The sequence below is a fragment of the Chelonus insularis genome, unplaced genomic scaffold (assembly GCF_013357705.1).
Source record: "Chelonus insularis isolate UGA/USDA-ARS -01 unplaced genomic scaffold, ASM1335770v1 contig_57_pilon, whole genome shotgun sequence".
In the NCBI taxonomy this organism is placed as follows: Eukaryota; Metazoa; Arthropoda; class Insecta; order Hymenoptera; family Braconidae; genus Chelonus; species Chelonus insularis.
This window is the reverse complement of record NW_023276654.1, coordinates 849,681-872,769: the sequence shown is the minus strand read 5'-3', so window position 1 is coordinate 872,769 and position 23,089 is coordinate 849,681. Positions and strand designations below refer to the sequence as shown.

The 23,089-nt window shown below is 32.9% G+C and overlaps 1 pseudogene; it reads left to right on the top strand.

Moving 5' to 3' along the window:
* The window catches only part of LOC118070412 (fatty-acid amide hydrolase 2-like), a 104,452-nt pseudogene that overhangs the window by 39,500 nt on the left and 41,863 nt on the right, over nucleotides 1–23,089 (top strand).

Sequence of the window (23,089 nt, the reverse complement as noted above, 5' to 3'; positions counted from 1 at the left end):
ATTTGCTGAAGATTATCATCGCATAATTGTCAATGCCAAACATGAATTAATACTTACTCGTTCAAATACCGATCTTAATGCAATTGTACAAGCTACAGTGGAACCTGAAGAGACGATCACGCTTATAAAAATTAAATGGATCATTCCTCATGTCACTGTTGCAGACATAAAAAAAGTAGAATTGTTAAGTTACATTGCAAAAGACCCACCGATTCCAGTGAGTTTCAGATCATGGGAATTATATGAATATCCAATGCTGCCGAACACAACCAAACACGTATGGGTCGTAAAAACATCAACTCAATTGGAAAAGCCCCGCTATGTTACATTTGGATTTCAAACTGCACGCAAAAATGATGCTACAAAAGATGCAAGTCATTTCGATCATTGTGATTTAAGGGATGTAAAACTTTTCCTCAGTTCACAATGCTATCCATATGGCAACATGAATCTTGACATAAGTCACAATCAATTTGCCTTATCATATGATATGTATAGAGATTTCCAAACATCATATTATGATAAAGAAGCAGAACCTCTACTCACGAAAAAAAAATTTATCGATATAGCACCGCTCGTTGTAATTGATTGTTCTAAACAAAATGAATCCTTGAAATCAGGACCAGTTGATGTTCGACTAGAATTTGAATCATCAAAAGCTTTTCCTGCTAACACATCAGCCTATTGTTTGATCTTACATGATCGAATAATAGAGTATAAACCTTTGAGTGCGCAAATGAGAAAACTAACATAAAATATTGTAAAAAATATACATATTTTATAATTATGATTATATTATTCGTGTATTAATCAAATTTTTGTTTGCTATAAATGAATTGTGTACACAAAAAAGATTACTGTTTTCATTCATTTATTCCCAGAAAAAATCTGATAGTCGGTAGCGCAAATTTTGAGAGAATATGAATACATTGACAAAACTTTGAAAAATCAGTTATTTTTGCTGATAGTGAAATTTTAATCGCGGTTGGTAAAAAATCGGTATTATCATTGAAGATAATTTATCGAGGTCGGTGAAAAAAAAATCGCTGCCGATAATTTATCAGTGTCGATAACTTATCACGGTCGGTAACTTATCGTCAAAGTTATCGCGGTCGGTAATTAGTGCGGATCAGAACCCACTTCTTTGACTTGGCCGGTATTGCAGAGTGATCCAAAACCGGCCCTGCTTATCTACTATCCGTGCTACGTGGATGTTATATTACATGGTTATATTAAAGTAATATAACATGTGTTGTATCTATGTAACGTGGTTACGGATGTTATATTAAACAATTATATCGATATGATATAACATTTGTTACACATATGTTATGTAGATATTATATTACATGAATATATCCAATATTATTTTTTTAAAAGCATCCAAATCCATGTGATATACGCATTAGGTAATCGATAAATACAATTTTTAATTGTTTAGATCGGGAAGTAGTAAGGTCTATGTTAGAGCTATGTTACATTGCTGCAATATAAAAAATAGGTCTGAGCACACTTTGTCTGTGCTAACACAAAGAATTTCCTATTAGTAATTGTTTGTAGCAAATTTAAATAGTTATAATCGATGTTAGTTAAAAATATCCAATTACATATGATATACACATTACTTCGTAATGTATCCGTATTGTTATAAACAATGTTTAATTATTGAAAGTTATATTTGGTTGTGAACAATAATGTCTAATCAGTATCAACTCAATTTTCAAATGAAATTGTTATTGTTTGGCTTAAAAGTATTTCAAATAGCTGATCTTCTCATTTTTTTATTAGTTATTTTGTTATTAAAAAAAAAACGAAAAAAATGCTGACATCCGTTCATACATACATACGTATGTCCGTACGTACACACACATCATTCTAAAAATTGGTCAGTATGCTTGCAAATATTTTGAAACATGGAGATATGATAAAAATTCAAATTTCACTAATCAACCCAATTTCAATAACGTCCTGATGGGAAGTTAAAAATATCACAAAATTATATAATAACAATATAAAATCAATATATCAGTGTTGCCTGGGTTATAAAATCCTTCTTGTATATTCTTATAAGACTGGATGATGTGATTGGAAATATCTTTTCTCTTTGTTCTGATACAATGAGAAAATTTTTCTTGAAAAATTAACTATAATGTGAATATTTTTCATTGTTCCATTTTGGTAAAATTTTCTGCGGTAAAAATTTTTTTTTTACACATCTTATGTATAATAGAAAATTATTCGCCACCAAAAACTATATTACTTGCACTATCATAATAAAGTTTGTGAACGAACACCTCAACTCAAAACACTTCTACATTTTTCACACAAAATTTACGAAAATACTGAAATTACATGTGAATGGACTTCAAATGTACCCAAAGAGTGCATACTCTTGAATAGAAGGATGATGATGATTGATTGATGACAATAATTTTTTTGTCAGTTATGGAAGTTGAGGCCAGTTTTATTGCTGTATAGAATTTTCCTGAGTATAAACAGGACTACCCTAGTTAAACAATCCGATAAAAATTCATAGAAAAACTTTATAAGGATGAATCGAAAGATTGCATGAGAAATATTACACATTTTACGAGAATCAATGACATTTTTTTATAAATACTTATAAAAACCGCCGTATTTCTCATGCAATTTTCGATTTATTCTTATACAGTTATAAAAATCTGTAGGAACTACTTTATCGTTTTTTATGGGAATCTATCAGCGAATACTAAGATCATTAGGATAAGGTTTTATAAGAATCTATAAGCACGTTGTTTATCGTTTTCTATAGGAATTTACCTTTCTAACACAAAGAAATCAGTTCAAACAGAAGGAAATTTCAATTCGCTCTAGAGGTTCTTTGTTTATACGAATTTTTTGTTTAAATATACACTTGTAGTGAAATTTGTTAGTAACTTTATCCGAAGATATATGACTTTCGCCTAATCAATTTAAGTTAAAAATTTGAAACAATCGAAACGTTAACCAAGTTTGCTTTCTAGCAAGTATTTTAAAGCAGAAAGAGAATAATTGTCATTTGTAAGAATGTGACAGGTAAAATGCAACTGAGAAATTATATTTTTATCTCAATGTCCCACGCCAGTCAAACTCCTCTAATTTCTTGACCCTCAATCTCCAAAAGACAGGCCTTACTCCCCACTTGCCCTGCTTAGCATGAAGCGATATTATGACTCAATTTTCAATTTCGAAAATATGTTTCCCGAGTTTCGATGCATAACTAAAAAGTTAATAGTGAAAATGAATAGGTTCTAGTGGGAAAAAATTGTTTATAACAAAAAAACCTTAATGACGCGCACATTTATTTTACCTACGAATAGCTTTTTGGAATTCCCGTGTAATTTTACATAAAATAAACCTTGATTCGAAGTGGAAGGTTAGATTTTCTACTACCCCTATCTTCATTTGCACTCTTACTAGACTTTTCATGAATCCTATAGATTTCACAATCTCTATTTTTCTACCTATTCAGATTTGTGTAATCCTATAAGACTTTTTGTGGATGGCAGACATTTCTCAACTTTTTCTGTTTAAATACGATGTTTCCTTTTCAAATTCTGAGAAAGCCCATAATACTTAGCCTTTTTCAATAGGAATGTTTAAACAGAGTGGATATCTATAGGATACCCTGTTTTACCAGGGTACGCTCACATATCCATTTATAGTTATCTGAATTGTAGGCATATGTCGTGGGGGAATTTTTATCATAAGCCTGGCATTTATTCAACTAAATGTTGTCCATTTTTTCCATAATAAGTAAAAGAACATTTTTTTCATTTATTCGTAAGGTTAAAGATTTTTTTTTGTTGGGAAAATTTCACTAGACGTGCTTGGTAAAATTTATCTCAATGGTTTCGTAATAATTCATACGCGTAGTTTGTGAAATTACCTCAGATTCTGGGGGTATCACGTGGTTAACCCAAAGTCAAGGGTAATTTTTTACAAAGAATTTTTTCAGTGTAGTAACCCACACAATAATCCTAGTTAATTCTCATAAAATTAAAAAATACAATTCAAGATCACATTGTTCCATATATTCTTACAGAAACTTATACATCACTTCTCGTTCATTCTGGTGAAACTGACAAGGAAACCTCGCGTGGTGATCACCGTCGATTTAGCTGAGGCTTCTATATAAAACAGTTTTAAAGGGGTGAAAATCATCCAAAAAGTTGACACCCCATGAAAGTGTTTTTTAATTTTCATATTTTTTGATCAAAATTATCCGAAACGACCTCATACATTTAAAATAACATAAAAAATGATGAAAAATACTGTTTAGAGCTAGAGATAATAAATAAAATTTAAGATTGATAAATATAATTTTAGTCGAAAACCACTTAATTAAACTTAAACCAACAACTGATTATTCAACAATCCTTTATAAAAAAACCAGGTATGAGAACGAGTGGGTCAAGGCGGTCAACTTTTAGGAAGATCTAGAATTGCTGAGGAACGCGGAATAACTCTAATGGTTGTTTATCCGCAGCGAAAAAATTAAAACTTTTTTACTTTTGAGATTTGCGGAAAATGTTCCACAAGGAATGTCTTCAGACGCGGTTACTCTTGGCCCTTGTGGAACCACAAACTGATTTAAATGAGACCCACTTGTTCTACTGCATAGTTTTGCTGATTTCTTATACGGTTTATCAAGAACTAAAGATGATAACCTCGGATAGAACACAACACTTAGATCAACAAAAAATTTACTAGAACTTAAGCAATGAAAAGGAGCGTCAATAGTTTTGAACACTTGAAATGAATATTAAGACTTTTATATGGTTAATACACTACGTAACTTGCACCAGAAGTGATTGCTCTTTGGTTTCTTTTTTGCTACACTTTTCACTTCGAGGTAGAATTAAAGACTAACAACGTGATGAACTCAGTAGACTTCCTTTTATAGTTTTTCAGGATAGCCCAGAAGATTCTGGAAGGTTAACCACTATTAGAAATTTCTGGATCAGATTTCCATAGAGTTCCCACACCAGAAATTTCTCTCCCTGATCACCAGTATGAGCAAACCACTCCAAACAATTCACAAAATTCTGGAATTTTCCCAAATCAAGCGCCTGGATTTTAATGCATGAACAGGTCCCAAACTGCTTTTTTTAGGTTAATTTTTTTTTTTTCATGAAAACATCCAGGATTCTCCTTTTTTCCCTCTAGAATTTCGAGTACCTTTTCTCTCGGCAGATGGCGCTCAGTCAAGAGATCGGGAGTCTCTGAAGAAGGAAAAACTCACCAAATACCTTTATTCATATATTTATAAAATATGCGTATAAATATTTTTTTAAATATAAAATAACAAAAAATTTATAACTCAAAAATCATGAGGTGTCAACTTTGTGGATGATTTTCACCTCTTTAAAACTTTTTTCCCCTGGAAAAAAATATGTAGTTCATCATTTTCGACGTAGATTATTATATAGAAGCCTCAGCTGAATCGACAGTGACCACCTCACGAGGTTTCCTTGTGAGTCATGAAATAATAATATACTATTTTCCTGTTTGTTCTCATAGTAACTTATACGATGATTTTTAATGATTCCTACTGAAATCAATAATAGAGTAAAAAATATTATTTTTTCAGCAAAATCAGTCCTACTATTTTTTATGCAGAATAAAAAAACTGAATAAAATAGTAAACTAGCTAAATTTTATAATTGAGGGAAAGCTTTCACGTTTGATTTTCTAAAAAAAATCATAATGAATATAATTGTAACAATTATAAAAATAAGTTCGAGCATAACTTGTGTGTGCTAACACAACGAATTTTCTATTGTAAACCCTGATAGATTCATGTCAACTGTTAAATAAGCATTGCAATCACGTTAATAGTAAACTTAGCGTATGCTTTGAGTTATTTTAGTGTAATTTTACCGTTAAATAACTATAAATTAGCTGTAAATCAACCGTTAGAATGTGCGATTTATTAACTATGAGTGAACCATTCATAAACGGTTGCTAGAGAGTTGATTACTGGTCAATTGAACGTAATGTCAACTTATAATAAACGCATTAGGTTGAGAGTTGTTTCTTTTTGCAACTGTTGCTTTATTTTTTTTAAAACAAGAAAGGTTGATATTGAATTACTAGCTGATTGAGCGTTGCATGTTAGTTAAACAACCTTTTTTTATCGCGCATTGAGACTGTTGTCTTGAAGTTAACAATTAGTAGCCTCAAATCCATTTGGAAATTATTTATAACAGATTCAAATTATGATAAGTACTGCGTAATTATTAAAATTTATATCTCGTCATTGATAACATTATTACGTCGAAAAAATCTAAGTTGGTGTAATATTGATATTGTTATAAACAATATGTAATTGTTGAAAGTCATATTTGGTTGTGAATAATAATATCTAGCCAATATCCACTATATTTTCGGATGAATGTTTTATTTTTTTGCTCAAAAGTATTTTGAATAGTTTATTTTTTTATTCATCTATTATTAGTTTCTTTTGTTATAAAAAAAATACTTGACTGTTTCAAAAATTTCAAGAACATTGACACCAAATCATTGATTACGTAGCTTTTTCACTGTATATACTATGAAAAACATAATTTTTATTTCTTGCTTTTTTTACAGAATTATCCGAAAATGATGTCGAAAAAAAATTACCTAATTTTTTTAGTTTACTATATGGTGGTACGAATACACATCATATTTGATTGGATAGTCGATTTTTTTTTTTATGTGTACTATCATACCAGAGAAAACAAACACTTCTTGCCACCGATTGATAATCCACTGTTACTTGAAAGTGTTTTTGACTTGGCAGAAAACATAAGGTATTGTAATTTTAGAATTTGTGGAATTTTTTAATGACTATCGATATATGTGGAGAAGGGTTCTTAATAAAAAATGATTGAATAGAATTGTATCGAATTTTGTAAGACTTATCTATACGTATTTATCTGGAACTAATTTCAGTTATTTTGAATACGTTTCTGTTGGAACAACAAAAAAAGGAAGAATAAGTTCCAGTTAATCAACTACATAGCATCCTAGTGAACACTTTTCTAGAAATTTTATATTACTGTAAAAGAACTGAAAGTCATACATCACATAAAATGTGAGTAATATGAGACTCACATGCAACGTACAATTTCCCACTCCTAAACGTAACAATATGACGTAATAATGTTATGTTCTTGTTATGGTTCAGAAAAATATAACTTCCCTAGCGAAATTTAAAGAACCGTTTTTAATTATATAGCTTATGTAAAAGAAAAAAAAAATTGCATATGAATACTACATAGTGAAGTGGTTGTGACGGTCACCCCAGACTATACTGAAGTCAAGTACAGTACCGGACATAAATGCTGTTCAATTTTTTGAAGGTTATACATGCAATTTCCCTATACTGTCTTATAGAAAATCACACAGCATTTATGTCCGGTACTGTACGAAACATCGTTGTTCAAACTTGGATAGGTGACCGCCCAGGAATACCATCAAAAATATCTGTTAAAAATATATTGTAAAATATATGTGTGTCCATCTATAGATGGATTGACTAATGACAGTTTGTTAGTTAACGACGATTGCTTAACGATTAGATTGTTTATAGCAACGAGGGGAAAGTTTGTTTATCTCCAGTTTTTGTCTGAGACTTGAGTTGACCGCACGGATTCTTTCTTTTTATTAATTGCTCTTAATCATTAATAAACATTTTAATTAATTTACTAATTTTCCGAAGTTGTTATTGAGTCTTATTTTACAATATTTTGAGAGTTTGTTTATCTCCAGTATAGAACTGAGACTAGCTAACATTAGACGTCTTGTCTTTGATTCTGTATTTGAATCTGTCATTTTTAATAAACTAACTTTCAATAATAGTTGCTCTCATTCTATTATTTTACAATATAATGGTCGTTAATAATAAAAATTTGTATAATATACTTTGAATAAATATGATATCGTAAAATATGTGTATGTTGCCATCTAATTATTAACGGACAAATGACAGTTTTGTAAGTTATTGACGTTGCTTGACGATTAGAATATTTACAGCAACGAGGAGAGAGTATGTTTATCTCCAGTTTATGACGGAGATTTAAATTGACAGGCCATTTTTTCTTATTAATCGAAAGCTGCCAATAAACAATTTAATTTATTTCATGAATTTTTTAAATTATTTTTTTTACTATATTATTATTATTAAATACAGGGAAGGTATAATATTTGACAATATCTCTGTGTACACACTCAAGAGCAAAAACTACACGCGTAACTTACTCACTAAACCATTGCCAACCATCCCATACACACACAAATATTCCATCCAATCATCACACTGACTTAAACTATTGCAAGATAATTAACAATGTTTAGCTGCTTTCTCAAAATTCCTCACTAGTGTACAGATATATTTATTAGGTGGACCGTTTAGTTCCTATGGCAAAAGCCAGTACACATCAGGGTTCGGCAATAATATTTTTTTTTGTAGTATTATAGGGCAAAATTATCAATTACTTCTGTAATGGATAATTTAAAAAAAAGAAAATATCAATTACTGAATAATCGTTAATATTGAAAATAAAATTATCAATTACAGTATTAATTGATAATTTTATTTTTAAAATTATCAATTGATAAATTAATTAGTAATTTTATAGAACAAATTACAAATTAACGGAGTAATTTGTAATTTGATCTATAAAATTACAAATTACTTTTGTAATTAATAATATTTTTGGTGAAATTACAAATTACAGGAGTAATTTGAAATTTTTTTGCCAAATTACTAAATACAAAAGTAATTTGTAATTTAATAATTTAAATTTCTAAATTAATAAGTAGTAATTTTACTAAGAATTAATTGACATTTTTATTTATTGTGTGATGAAAGCATCACGTTCTCATAATGAGACAAAAAAAAATGTTTTAATATGTATATCAACGATTCAACTTATGGCTCAATAATAAATTATGTGTTTTAAAGTTCACACATATATTTTGACTATAACACATGTGTTTATAACAACTTATTTATGTTTTAATGTTCGTCGAGATCTTTTAACGTTGAATCATGCAATTAAACGTTCTAACTTATGTTTTAATGATTAAATATATGTTCTAACGAACTTATTCATGTTCGAATAGTCGAATATGTATTCCAATGTTCCGGTTTATGTTCTAATAATGAAGAATGCATTCTCAGAATTTTTTTTAATGTTCTTATCATCCAATATTCGTTCAAATGTTCTAAATTATGTTCTAATGAACAAGAATATGTTTCAACGTTACACTATGTCTTCTAACGTTTCCACATATGTTCTGATAATAAAATATGTGTTCTAATGAACTTATTTATGTTCAAATGGACGAATATAGGTTCTAATGTTCCAGATCATATTCCAATAAACTAGAGTATGTTCCAACGTTATATTATGTATTCTAACGTTTCCACTTATGTTCTTATGATGGATAGTGTTCTAACGATCTTTTTTAAGTTCCAATGAACAAAAATATGTTCCAACGTTATATATGTCTTCTAACGTTTTCACTCATGTTCTAATGATTAAATATGTGTTCTTACTCTCTCGCGTAGTTGTGATAATCAGAGATATTCGCTTATGCTGTATAAAAAAGTGAGCTATGCTTGAACTCGAACGTAACTTCTCTTTTCTATATAATTTTTAGATGGATTATTGTAGTAAGTCAAACAGCTCTCCTTGTAGTCGTGAATAGTTAATAAACTTTTAATTAAAGTAGAACAAATGTCATTATATAGCTTGTACTCATGTATGCTTATTGAAAGAGTAGAATTTTACTGAGAAGAACAGTAATAGAATAGTTTCATCGATTTAGCTATCACTCGAGTCGCTGCTGACCTAGAGTGACTTTTTGAAACGTTACGGTTTTTTTCTTGAGTACAAAACAAAACGTTGACTTCTCAGGCCACTAGATGATTACCTGAGTAGCGTTGTTGGCTATTGCAATCATCTGTAGCGAACCTTACTAGTAGAAGTCAACCTCAGACCATGAAAGTAATGTGAGCTCATGGTAAAGTTATAGGGTGACTATCTAAGTTGCTGGTTGAACTACTGTGGTGTCTATTGTGGAACTTTTTTTCTATCATAAGCTTTAAGAAAAGCACAAATGAATCAGATCATCTTACCAAAAGTGGATTGTTGAAAATTGCTTGAGTTTTGAGCAAATGTTGGCAGTTGGTCAGCCAATATTCACTAGGAATGCCTTGGTTGTATCTTTGCAGACGATGAATAACTCTCTAGGATGAAATGTTCGTTTCAGGATTACCAAATGTAGACTCCTGATGGTTAAGTTGGAGGGTGATAATACCGAATGCACAAAATCAACACCAAATATTATCAATTGTTGTGACAAAGTACTTTTTCAATTCGATACATCTACAAACCAATGAATAACTTGAACGATCAACGAAGACTAACTAGTCCATTGGCTTTAGATAGAAGCCCGTATACATTTGGGTGTCCACTCGATTTTCCAATGCGATTTTAAAGTTTTTTAGGTGGGGATCACGGGTATTAAAATTATTTTTTAATATTTGTGGTCAATTTTCTATTATTAGCAAATTTATACTTTAAACTGCTATACAAGCCATATCATTAATTTACAACAAAAATTCTTGAACAAAAAATGTTCTTTATAATCTTGGCTACAACTTTTGTTTAAAGTATTTTTTTGTATTTCAACTATTTATTATGAAATTGAAATGAAATCCATTGTTAATGCTCCGATGATCGGGTCTCTCACTTGCACGCAGTTATAACCTCTACTCACGTTCGAGCGCAGTCTGTACGCCGTTTGCGTGCTATGTTCTTTCAGATATATTTTCTTGAATATCTCAAAATCTATTAATCTGAGATGGAGAAATTATGCATATAAATTATTTAGAATCGCGCTAGGATTCCAAAAAAAAAATTTTTTTTTCTACCCTCAATAGTTTACACAGAAGAATGTTTTTTTTATTAAAATAGAGCTCATTTTTGAATGCGCACCACTGGCTATGCCGCCGCTCGCACATGAAACTTGATGTTATTCAATTATATAAGTTTTCAAATAATTCAGCAATATACTTATTTCTTTATTCATTCATTTTTCAAATTATACAATTTTACTATAATTTTTTTATTTGATTGAAATTTAATTTAATAATTAAAATTTTTTTCTTTCAATTTTTAAAAATTTCTTGGATCTATTTATTGACTTCGAATTAGTATTGTCATTATGATTTTAATTTTTTTAATAAAAAAAAAATTATTTTAGTTATATAAAAATATAATTTTCACAAGATTTTTTTTTCAACGCAGGTACAAAATGCACAACACAAAACATTAAAACTCTTACATTGACAGCTGTTCGAACATTTCTTACAATCACACGGTGGTGGTAAATCATCAGTTGGAGGATATAGATTTGTTACTTGTTGTGGTATTAGTTGTACTAAATTTGTTTTACTGTAGCCAAATTCCAATGGATTCAAGTTTTGACGAAGTGGCTCAAGTAATGAAATTTTTTTATTGGTGATATAAAATGCTCGTGAAATGTGCAGAGATATTGTTGCACGTGTTGAAGACAGATCAGTAACAATTTCTGAGTTTCCAGTGTGGTACCATCCACGTGCGGAACGCGGAAAGGCTGACATTACCGGGGTGTGTGTGACTACGCAAGCAATAGGGTGCACGACGGATTTGTGGAGTAGGCGTGGTAAGCAGGGCGGACATGCAATAATCGGCAGAAAGAAAGAACAAAAGCAGGAAACTACTGGGAGTAAATAATGTAAAAAAGGATGTAAACAGTAAGAGACTTCTGGTATAGAGCAAAACAGAGTTATTCAAGGTACGCATGTCTACCAAAATAACGGCGTATGGGGTGGGCGGCAAGGGCGCGGAAGTTGAGGGGCGAGCTGCGGTAGAGACAAACCGGCAAAAAAGGAAGGCGGAAACTGAGCAAAAGGCGAACGGAGAAGGAAGTAGCCAGGAGGACTGGGAGGAGCACGGGTCGGCGGCCAGGCATAAATGCGATCCATGAGTCCGGAGAGAGAGAAAAAATGACGACATAGGAATGTGAGGAGTACAGTGGAATACAAGTGCCAAATCGTAACAAGAAGTAGCGACAAATGCAGAGGGCTCAAAGTAGGGGAGAGGGTGAGCGACAATGTAAGGCAGCAAGGTTACAAATGGAAGGAGAAGTGCCTGTACCAGGAAAAACGTAAATATAGACTGTTTACTACGTGTCAAACCAAACGTCGGAAGCTGATGCCAGAGTACAGGATGAGCACCAAGAAGTACACTCCAAAACATATTTTTATAAAATACGCTCTTCATCACAGCATTAGAAGTGAAGAAGGCACGGTCATACAATGACAATGTTCTAAATTTTTCACAGATTTATTTGAATCTGTAGATCGGTAAGAGTAAGTTACAGTCTTGTAGTAATATGGGTTTGTCAGTAAAAATAAGTTCAACGTATACGTCTTCTCTAGAGCTTTCCAGGTACACGGGGAACAATTCCTGATATGAATAAGTTTCCAAAACGTCTCTTCTGGAGAGGCATTGAACACTATCAGTGATAGCATGATTGTGAATGATTCTTTTCAAAGCTAAATAATAATAAAGTGAAGAAGATATTTTCGAAGAATATTTTAAATAAGAACATTAATTACAAGAAGTATACTTACTCATCATTTACATCGAGGAACATCTCAGTGAATGATTCAATAATAAATCAATCGAGTTAATGAGTGTTCTTACTAGTTCTTCTTATATTAATTTTAAAAATGATCTTTATAATCTGTCAAAGATCTTTTACATAAATTTAATACTTTTGCAGAGATTTAAAGCATCAATCATCAAGCACGTGTTTTGTGTTGATAACTGTTCTGACTTCGAGTCGGCCGGACGAGCAAACTAAAAACTAATGGACTATAATAATTAAGAGCAGAATAAAGAAGAAGGTTGGATGCTAGAAGGTTCCGAAAAGTGATTCACAAACACCAATTTGTCTAGGTTTTGATGTTTTATTCAACAATAACACTTAACATAACCAATAGAAATTAATAATCACTACATATATGTGAGTTGACTGTACATTGAATGATTCTTTATAATCTTCAAAGATCTTTTTACTATTGAATTTAATACCTTTATGAACCATCATTATCGGTAATGAAACTTTCGTGATAGTTTGCAAAAGAGGTATTCATTTTAACGAAATGCGAGATTGAAAAAAAGTATTAAATTTTCAAAACCTGTTTTTCACATATTTAATAAACTGTCTAGAGTAAAACTTGTAGCTACTTCTTCAGTAACAACATTTCTTAAAATTTGAGAACCAGGAGAAAATGGATTAGTATACTTCTGTATAAAGTTTAAAATTTTTAATGCTATTGAGTCAGATTGCTCCGCATATGATCGAGTGAATTCATGGTGCAACGTTAATTCATAATCTTCCTCCACAGACGTAATTTTTCTGAAAAGATTTTTAATGCTAAGCTCTTCATGGTATACGAGATGAGACATCGTAACATACTGTTTTATAGCAGTAGATCCAATGACATCAGCAGAGTCTTTACCTGAACGATAAATGGAGCATTTTAATGCTTGATCTACAGGTATTGAAATAAATGGGGTGTTTTGACGCTTAATTGTAAAAAACCCTTGTGAAAAGGCTTCAAATAGTTCTGGATGTGAGGTTTTCAATTGTAGTATATCAGCAATGTATATTGAACACTAACGTGCGTAATTTGTTCGTTAGAACACATATTTAATTATGAGAACATAAGTAGAAACGTTAGAATACATAATATAACGTTGGAACATACTCTAGTTTATTGGAATATGATCTGGAACATTAGAACCTATATTCGTCCATTTGAACATAAATAAGTTCATTAGAACACATATTTTATTATCAGAACATATGTGGAAACGTTAGAAGACATAGTGTAACGTTGAAACATATTCTTGTTCATTAGAACATAATTTAGAACATTTGAACGAATATTGGATGATAAGAACATTAAAAAAAATTCTGAGAATGCATTCTTCATTATTAGAACATAAACCGGAACATTGGAATACATATTCGACTATTCGAACATGAATAAGTTCGTTAGAACATATATTTAATCATTAAAACATAAGTTAGAACGTTTAATTGCATGATTCAACGTTAAAAGATCTTGACGAACATTAAAACATAAATAAGTTGTTATAAACACATGTGTTATAGTCAAAATATATGTGTGAACTTTAAAACACACAATTTATTATTGAGCCATAAGTTGAATCGTTGATATACATATTAAAACATTTTTTTTTGTCTCATTATGAGAACGTGATGCTTTCATCACACAATAAATAAAAATGTCAATTAATTCTTAGTAAAATTACTACTTATTAATTTAGAAATTTAAATTATTAAATTACAAATTACTTTTGTATTTAGTAATTTGGCAAAAAAATTTCAAATTACTCCTGTAATTTGTAATTTCACCAAAAATATTATTAATTACAAAAGTAATTTGTAATTTTATAGATCAAATTACAAATTACTCCGTTAATTTGTAATTTGTTCTATAAAATTACTAATTAATTTATCAATTGATAATTTTAAAAATAAAATTATCAATTAATACTGTAATTGATAATTTTATTTTCAATATTAACGATTATTCAGTAATTGATATTTTCTTTTTTTTAAATTATCCATTACAGAAGTAATTGATAATTTCTCTTTTCTAATTAACAATTTCCCAGTAATTGAGTAATGTGTAATTAAGAATACTCTTTTTGACGATCTCTGGTACACATCCGGTTCGTTTGCTCCGTCAATCCACTTATCAATTTCTGTATTCACACGTGAGCTGACTAGTTTCCTTGCTTCTCTACAAGCAAAAATGTGCTCCAGACTTTCATGGTTATTGCCACATAGTCTACACAACCATGAGCTGAATCCATTCTTACCCCCTATCGTGCAACAGTTCCATCTTAATCGGGACCATGTCTCCTTTAACCAACCTTCTGTTTTCTTTTCCATCCAAAATGCTACCGGTGATTGAGTCGACTTAACCATCTTATAGATCCTGCTGAATTTTGAGTTTAGGATCTTTGTGTTATTTTCTTTGGCTGCAATTTCTCTCAAGTATTTAATATCGGTCTTGAAAAGTTCCTTTAGTTCATGGACATTACCACCTTCCCAAATGATATTAATTGCTTTCTCAAATTTCATTTTTGTGAGAGTCCCTATCATTTCCTGACCCCATTTCGTTGGTTTTTTATTCATGATTTGTCTCACTTCCTTTCTAAGGCATACCTTCGGCCACCTCCCATCTTCTATCATTATAACATCGCAGCTCTCCTTACCGCTCTAATGAAACTACCCTCCATGCCAGCCTAATTTCTCAGCCACGATAGCCGTCCACATACTTGAGTACATAAATCTTGTACTTGCCTCCAACCACTCCACCAATGTTATTTTTGATCCACCCATCCTCCATGTCATTAATATAGATGTTAAAATGCATTGAACTCAAGGCGCAACCCTGTCTAACTCCGGCATTTGAGTCGAAGGTTCCAGTTAGCTGCCTATTTTCCCTTACTTGTACTTTTGTATTTACGTAGATCTTCTTTATCATTTCAAGCATTCTGCCATAAATGTCTGAATTGCTTATTTTCTCCATTAATAGATGTCTGTCAACTTTGTCGAAAGCAGCCTTGAAGTCAACAAAAGTAATAAACAATTTCTTGCCTTTCTCCTCTGTTGTTTTGTTGATGAGGCTGTTCAGAACAAACATATGATCCCTTGTTCCACGACCAACCCTGTATCTCGCTTGACTCTCTTTCAGGATATGATTTTGTTCTAACCAGAGATCCAACCTACTCGCCATCATGTATGTCAAGATCCTATAAACTGTATTCAGAAGTGAGATACCCCTGTAATTTCCTTCAGTATTGGTACAATAGTAGCAACGATTCATTCTTCCGGCATATTCCCGCTCATCCAGATATCATTTATTGCAACAAGCAACACTTCCTTTACTTGTCTTGGTAACATTTTATAAAATTCAGCCGCAATACCATCTTGACCAACCGCCTTGTTATTTTATGATTTGCAAAGCGCCATTTGTAGTTCATCAGCAGAGAACTTTTTGTTCAGTTCATTCATTTTATCGTCTGTTTCATTATAACCCTTCTGTTGACTGGTAATACTCTCATTCTCGGTGAAGTCCGCCGTTGTATTATTTCTACATTCTTCATGACTTTGCTGTGCACGTACAGCTTCATTCCAGCTCTCCTCACTTTTGTAGTTGAGCAATCCTTTGAAATGTTTTAGCCATGCTTCAGATGTCATTAGAGGACTACAATTTCTTATCGCGTCATTTCTTCCCTCTTTACCAGTCCGTCATACCTCTGGCTCCATCAATTAATTCCCAGAATTTGGCAAACCATTTTTTTTTACTAGATTCCACTAGCTCTTTGAATTCACTTCTCTTACGATTTAAAACGGCTTTATTGGTCTTTGATCTATCTTGGATAAACTTTGTAAGGCATTTAGTTAGTTCTCTCAATTTTTCTTTACAGTCACTGTTGAACCAGGGTACGTTATAACCTCCTTTTTTTCTCTGTCCATCCTTGTTTCTTTTTACCATCTCACTCTTGTGTGCCGTCCTGATGATCATTTCTTCAATAAACGACCATCTATCCTCATTTATGTCCTTGTTGTTTGCCATAATATTTTCTAAATCTTCAGTGATCGCAGTGACATAATCATTCCCTTCTTCATTCTTCCACTTTAAGGTCACTTGCTCTGATTGTGATCCTGAGTTAATATCATGAACGTACCCAGAGTTATAGTTACTGCCATTACTGTGTTCTACATCTACATTTATTAATTCCGCTGCTTTGGTGATGATAAAGCGTGCATGGAGGTGATCCGACTCTGTTCTAACTATAATATTTAACTCACGAGGCCTTTGAAAGGCTCTCGCTCCAGCACACAAAACCAGGTCAAGAACCGACCCACAGGCCTCATCATCACTACCAACAAACGTAATGTTTCCCTGTTCATCACCCCGCATTCTACCATTAGCAATAAAGACGTTATTTTGGTTACAAAATTTTAATAATTTATTTCCATCTGTATTACAATGCTTATGCTGTGATTTTCTCAAACTCGGAGTCATAAAAGGGTTGTTGTCATCAACAAAACCCTGTTTATAACCTATTCTAGCACTCATATCTCCTGTTAACCATACATCATAGCCCATACTCACGCTCTCATCAATACATAATTTCAATTTATTTTCAATTTTAGACCAACCTACATTGTTATACACGACAATAATTATGACGTGGTCGGTTGATGTTAAGCATAACCCATACTTCCACTCTTCCACACTCCATACATCACAGTGCTCATTTTTAATGCCAACAAGCTGGCCACTAGCTGCTCTACCTTTTTTAACACACTCATCTTTAATTGCAGTCTTAAACCACCACTGATAATCACTTCGTAACTTCTTCTTTAAACGCACCCCCTTGTCGCGGGTGAACCAAGTCTCCTGCAAAATGATGAATTATAGATCATTGAATAAGTTATCAACTCTACTTATTTTGTGAATATCAGCGATGTTCCAGATTACAATCGACCAATTGCATTTCCTCACCATACTTCTGTAATTACTGTCATCTCTTTTTTTAAGTCATCCCGTCTTTTTCAAGAGCCGTTGATTTGTATTTTCATATAGATGACTCTTTTAATCGCTCCTGCTGCATATTATCTGCTAGCCTCTTGTTTCAGTCATTGTTGTGGTACCGCCTGCCTGGCAGTAAAATCGTCATCTAACCATAATTCTAGATCTTTAAGTTCTGTTTTCCGGGCAAACATTGCTTTTTTGGTCTTGATGTTCGGTACCGTGGCCACTATTGCTCCTCTCTCTTCTTCTACCTTTACTGCGTTCGGGTTGACACCTAGTATCTCCTTCAGAAACCTGTTAAAAGATGTCTTCTTCTTCCAAATATCTATAAATTTGCCTCCTACTACAAAATTCAATCTCCTCTCACGCCTGAAAATTATCTCATGTTGTAAGTCATTAAGAGATAACGCTGGTGGTTTATCCGGATCACGTCTCACAAACATCGTACCAATGCGTACATTTAAACTCTTCTCACCACTACCAAGTACTCTTGACAAAGATACTTCGAGTGTTGTTTGCGATATGGCGGTCGATCCTTGGTTGTCCTCAACTGTAACCCTACTATTTTCAGCGTGATTGTATTCCTTTTCTCCTACTTCTGTTGACACGATCGTGCTTTTTTCACTACAGTTATCAGCCTAACTGTCAATGACAATATACTCTTTTGACTTGCACTCATTATCGCCTTCACCCATATTACAGTCTCCTTGATCAATTTTGGACTCTTTACTGCTTAGATACTCTGTCACGGATTTAAGATCTACACTCAACTGTGACGTCTCATTTTCCACAACTTCCACTTTCGTCTCTACTGACTCAAATCTTCTCACCATCCAATCTTTTAAATCCACAATTGCTGACATGATCTTCTCCCATTCCATCCCTATGTTGTGAAATTCCTTTACGTTAGCAATAGTCTTGTTAACTTGATCTTCATCACGCAACAACCCGTGTTCATCTTCGTCTTCAGACACTTAGCGCTGCTTTTGTTGACAAGAAGCATTACTATTTTCTATATTTGTTACTTTACTTTCATCACGATTTTCTTGACCTGTTGGCTTGTCATTATCAACAGAATGCCAACCAGAATTAATATCTTCAGGTGAAACACACAACTTTACTATGCTCTTCAACTCCAAGCAACCTTTTCTATTCATCTAATATTCCCACAAAATGGTAAAAATATAGACCGCATTCAGACCGCGTCTGCAACGTTGCCAGCTTCCTTCACAGTTCCACTTGTGATGTGAAGCGGAGTGGACGTCAAGAAGAAGTGGAAGAGGAAATAAAAAGACTGCAACTGAAGGATGTAATGATCACCAAAGTAACTAAAACAATATTCAATAAAAATAGACCGGATGCTGTGCAATTCTTAGTACATATATCCAAAGATAGCAACCAAGCTACCCCTACCAAGGTGAAACTTTTTCTTTCTCAAACTGTGAGATGGGAAAAACTGCGTAAAAGTCATGTCTTTTAATGCAAGAAGTGCCAACGTGTCGGTCATGCGAGTTCAAATTGCCATCTTGCATATAGATGTCTAAAATGCGCCGGCTTCCATCCACCGGCGGAATGTTCTATTAAAAAAGATGCTCAAAGATCTGAGCTCAAGTGTGCCAACTGTGGTGAATATGGTCATCCAGCAGATTATAAAAAATGCAAATATCTCAAAACAGCTCAAGAAATTCGTAGAACCGCTCTAAGAGCTAAATTAGAATTAAAAAGAAAAAAGGAGGAGCATATTAATAAATACATTCGTCCCAATGTATCATTTGCTAATGTTATGCAACCTGGGGGTTCTAAGCCTCATTCTAAGCACAAACAGGTGGTTACAGATATCCCAAGTACTCCTAGGATCAACACGACTCTAAATCATTCAGATAACACTAATAATAATAATCTACTCATAATATCTCAAAGGGTTGCAGAGAACTCCCTCAATATCGAATACTCAATGTCCATGACGCAACAAGAATAATGAATAATCCTATCAATAGTAACTATAGCACGAACTTTATCAAATTCTGTGCAATTAATGTTAATTCTATCTGTGTATTGAAAAAAGGCATGACTTACATGACTTTATCACTAATAACAATATTGATATCGCCTTAATATCAGAAACAAAGTTAAATGCAAAGTACAAGAGAATAACCTTTCATCAACATAATTTCGTTCGAACAGATAGAGTAGCACCTAGAAGAGGAGGAGGAACAGCCGTATTGATTCATGAACGCTTGAACTATGAAGTGATCTCATTCCCTAATTCATATAAAAATAGAACAGTAGAGTACATAGCCATTAAAATTAAAACAAATCGAGCAGTACTGTTAGTTTTTAGCATATATGCGGCGCAGAAAAGACACTGACACCTTTATCGAAGATCTAAATTCCATGTTTAATGACTTCAAGCTGAGCAATAGTAATAATTTCTTCATTATCGCTGGTGATATAAATGCTCGTCATAATGATTGGGGTGATTTCATAATGAATACTAGAGGTGCTGCGTTTCACAACTGGGCTAATAACAGCAGCTATGCGCTCAAACTTACATATTATAGTCCGTTGAATCCAACATATCCTGCCGCTAACTCTTTCTTAGATCATGGCATTTTTGAGAGTAGACTAATCCCTATAGATTTAATTAATAACAAGCTTAATACCATTGCATACGATAGCGATCACTGCGCTATCTCATAGATATATTGTCTGGATTACAAGGATGGTCCCGTCGCCACCACCAGCATTTAAATTTAACTATAGATGTGCAAACTGGAGTGACTTTCAAGAGCATCTGTCGCAGGCCAGAGACAATAGTGTGAAGATCCCTATGGACAGAAACTTATCAATTGAAGAAGTTGATCATCATATCGTTAGATTGGAAAAGCTAATAACAAATTCAATAGAAGCCATAATACCTAAAATAGACATCAATAAATATAACCCATATGTCAAATATGTCAATAACAAAGTGAAGAAATTTTACTCTTTAAAGTCACGATTGATCTCTAATATGTTTAAGGATAGCAGAGCTGGAGCAGATAAAAAATTAATTCAGGAATATTAATATTTCATTAAATTTATCAATAAGTTGCTAGGTAGTGAGTTCAAAAAGTCTGTCGCAGCATATTGGGCAGCGAAAGTAAAGAGTATTGATTATAGAGATTCTAATACTTTTTTTTCAACGATTAACTCTATACTAAGGTCTAAAGCTCCACTATCTATTGATGTTATTAAAATCAATAAGAACTTCACGCTCATTGCTGACTTGGATCTAGTAGATGATCATATCCAAGAAGTTAATAATATTTTTCACATAAACAATCCTACAAGTATATTGGATGTGGTTGGAAAACATTTGAGAACATAAACTCTCCTAGATACACAAATAGTAATTCGTTGGTAAGGGAAACAGTAATACCAATAGTGGATGAGATTAAGGAGACACACAGATATAATAGATCCCATCACACTACATTGACTTGCTTCTCAAACGATAATCAAGCGCATCTGCCGACCACAGAAGAGGGTGCACCAAAATTCTTCTTTAAACATTTCGAAGTGGCTGCTATTGTAAAGAAATCGAAAAATAAGCTTTCATCTGGTTTGGATAATATTCCGATGATTGTAATCAGAATCTACCTAATGAGCTGATAAGAGATTTTACAATACTTTTTAACAATGCTTTAAACCTAGCATATTACCCTGTCCGATGGAAACAAGCCAGAGTTATACCAATACTAAAAAAGAACAAGGAACCTACTGACCCTCCCAGCTACAGACCGATAAGCCTAACGTTTAACATAAGCAAAATATACGAAAAACTGATTAAAGAGCTTCTTATAGGACACATAAATGAAAACAATATAATTCCCGACAACCAATTTGGCTTCAAAGCAGCTCATTCTACCGTACATGCTGTCAATAAATTTTCATCTGATATCAACAGGGCAGTTTTGAATAACAAATTAGTTGGTGCGGTTCTTATCGACCTTGAAAAAGCTTTCGACTCGGTTTGGCTGGATGGCTCAATATTTAAACTATTAAAGTTGAACTTCCCACACTTCTTAGTTTTTATTAATACTAGACATGGTTCACGGCAAATCATTTATTACGTGGTCTGGTTCAGCCAGTGGAAATATTAAACCTTTTTAACATGAACAAAGAAAAAGAAGTGCAATCTATTGCTTATGCAGATGACTTCGTCATTTACTATGCCGACAATAGGATCACCAATATCTCCAATAAGCTGAACGTGACTCTACAGAAGATGAATGAATATTATCTCGACTGGAACCTAAGAATAAATCCGTTAAAATGTGAAGCCATATTATTTAGAAAAACAGTAAACGAAATCCCATATTCAACTGTGCAGGAAATCAAAACATTCCAGATTAGTATCAGAGACCGGCATTTAATACAGCACACGCCAATACCTATAGTGGAAATGGTAAGATATCTTGGAGTCCATTTTGACTATCTACTAAGAATGCACAAGCATCATGCCATACAGCTGGGGAAGGCGAGGAGAGCTTTTCGGGCTAATTCTAGAATTTGTTATAACAAAAATCTAGAACCCAAAGCGAAAATAATATGCTATCAATCAATCATAAGACCGATTATTACCTATGCTGCACCGGTTTTATGGAACATGGCGGCCTCTACAGTAGAGCATTGTAGAAAATTTGAAAGTTCCTGTTTAAAAGCCTGCATTAACCAATGGAGAACTGCCGATACTGACTACCGGTTCAGAATCTCTAATAAGTATCTGTACAATACTGCTAATATTGAAAGGTTTGATATACACACACTCAAATTGACAAGAAATTATTTTGCTGCTTTACGACACATCAAAAATAATATTGTAAAAGAACTGAACTGCGAAAACCCATTTGATGCCCAAAGAATGATCAGAGCGGGTTATACCCCACCAGAGTTATTTACCCATCTGGACAGTATTGGTGTTTTCCAAGATGAGATGAATGTTCCTATTTTGTACCACACGAGCAGACATTGTGCTCGTAAAGCTATTCCGCTGGATAATAGCAACAACATTATGGGCATAAAGTGTATTCGACTGATTTGTCTAAAAATGACTACCTATACACGGGCAGATTGAATAAGAATTATTGGTGGCTGAACGATAATGCTAAATTCATATATGAGATAAGACAGAGAGCTAGATGAAGATCCAATACTCAGAGACAAAACCAGAGACCCGGTGCCAGAGCCAACAGGCGAAGAGGAAGATGAGCTCGTAGGAGCTCGCGTTGTATTTATGTTATATATGTACATACTAGATTTAGAGTAGGTTTAGTTGTAGTTTTTAAGGTTTAGTGATTAAGTTTTCTGGCCCTGGAGGCACACTATCAGACT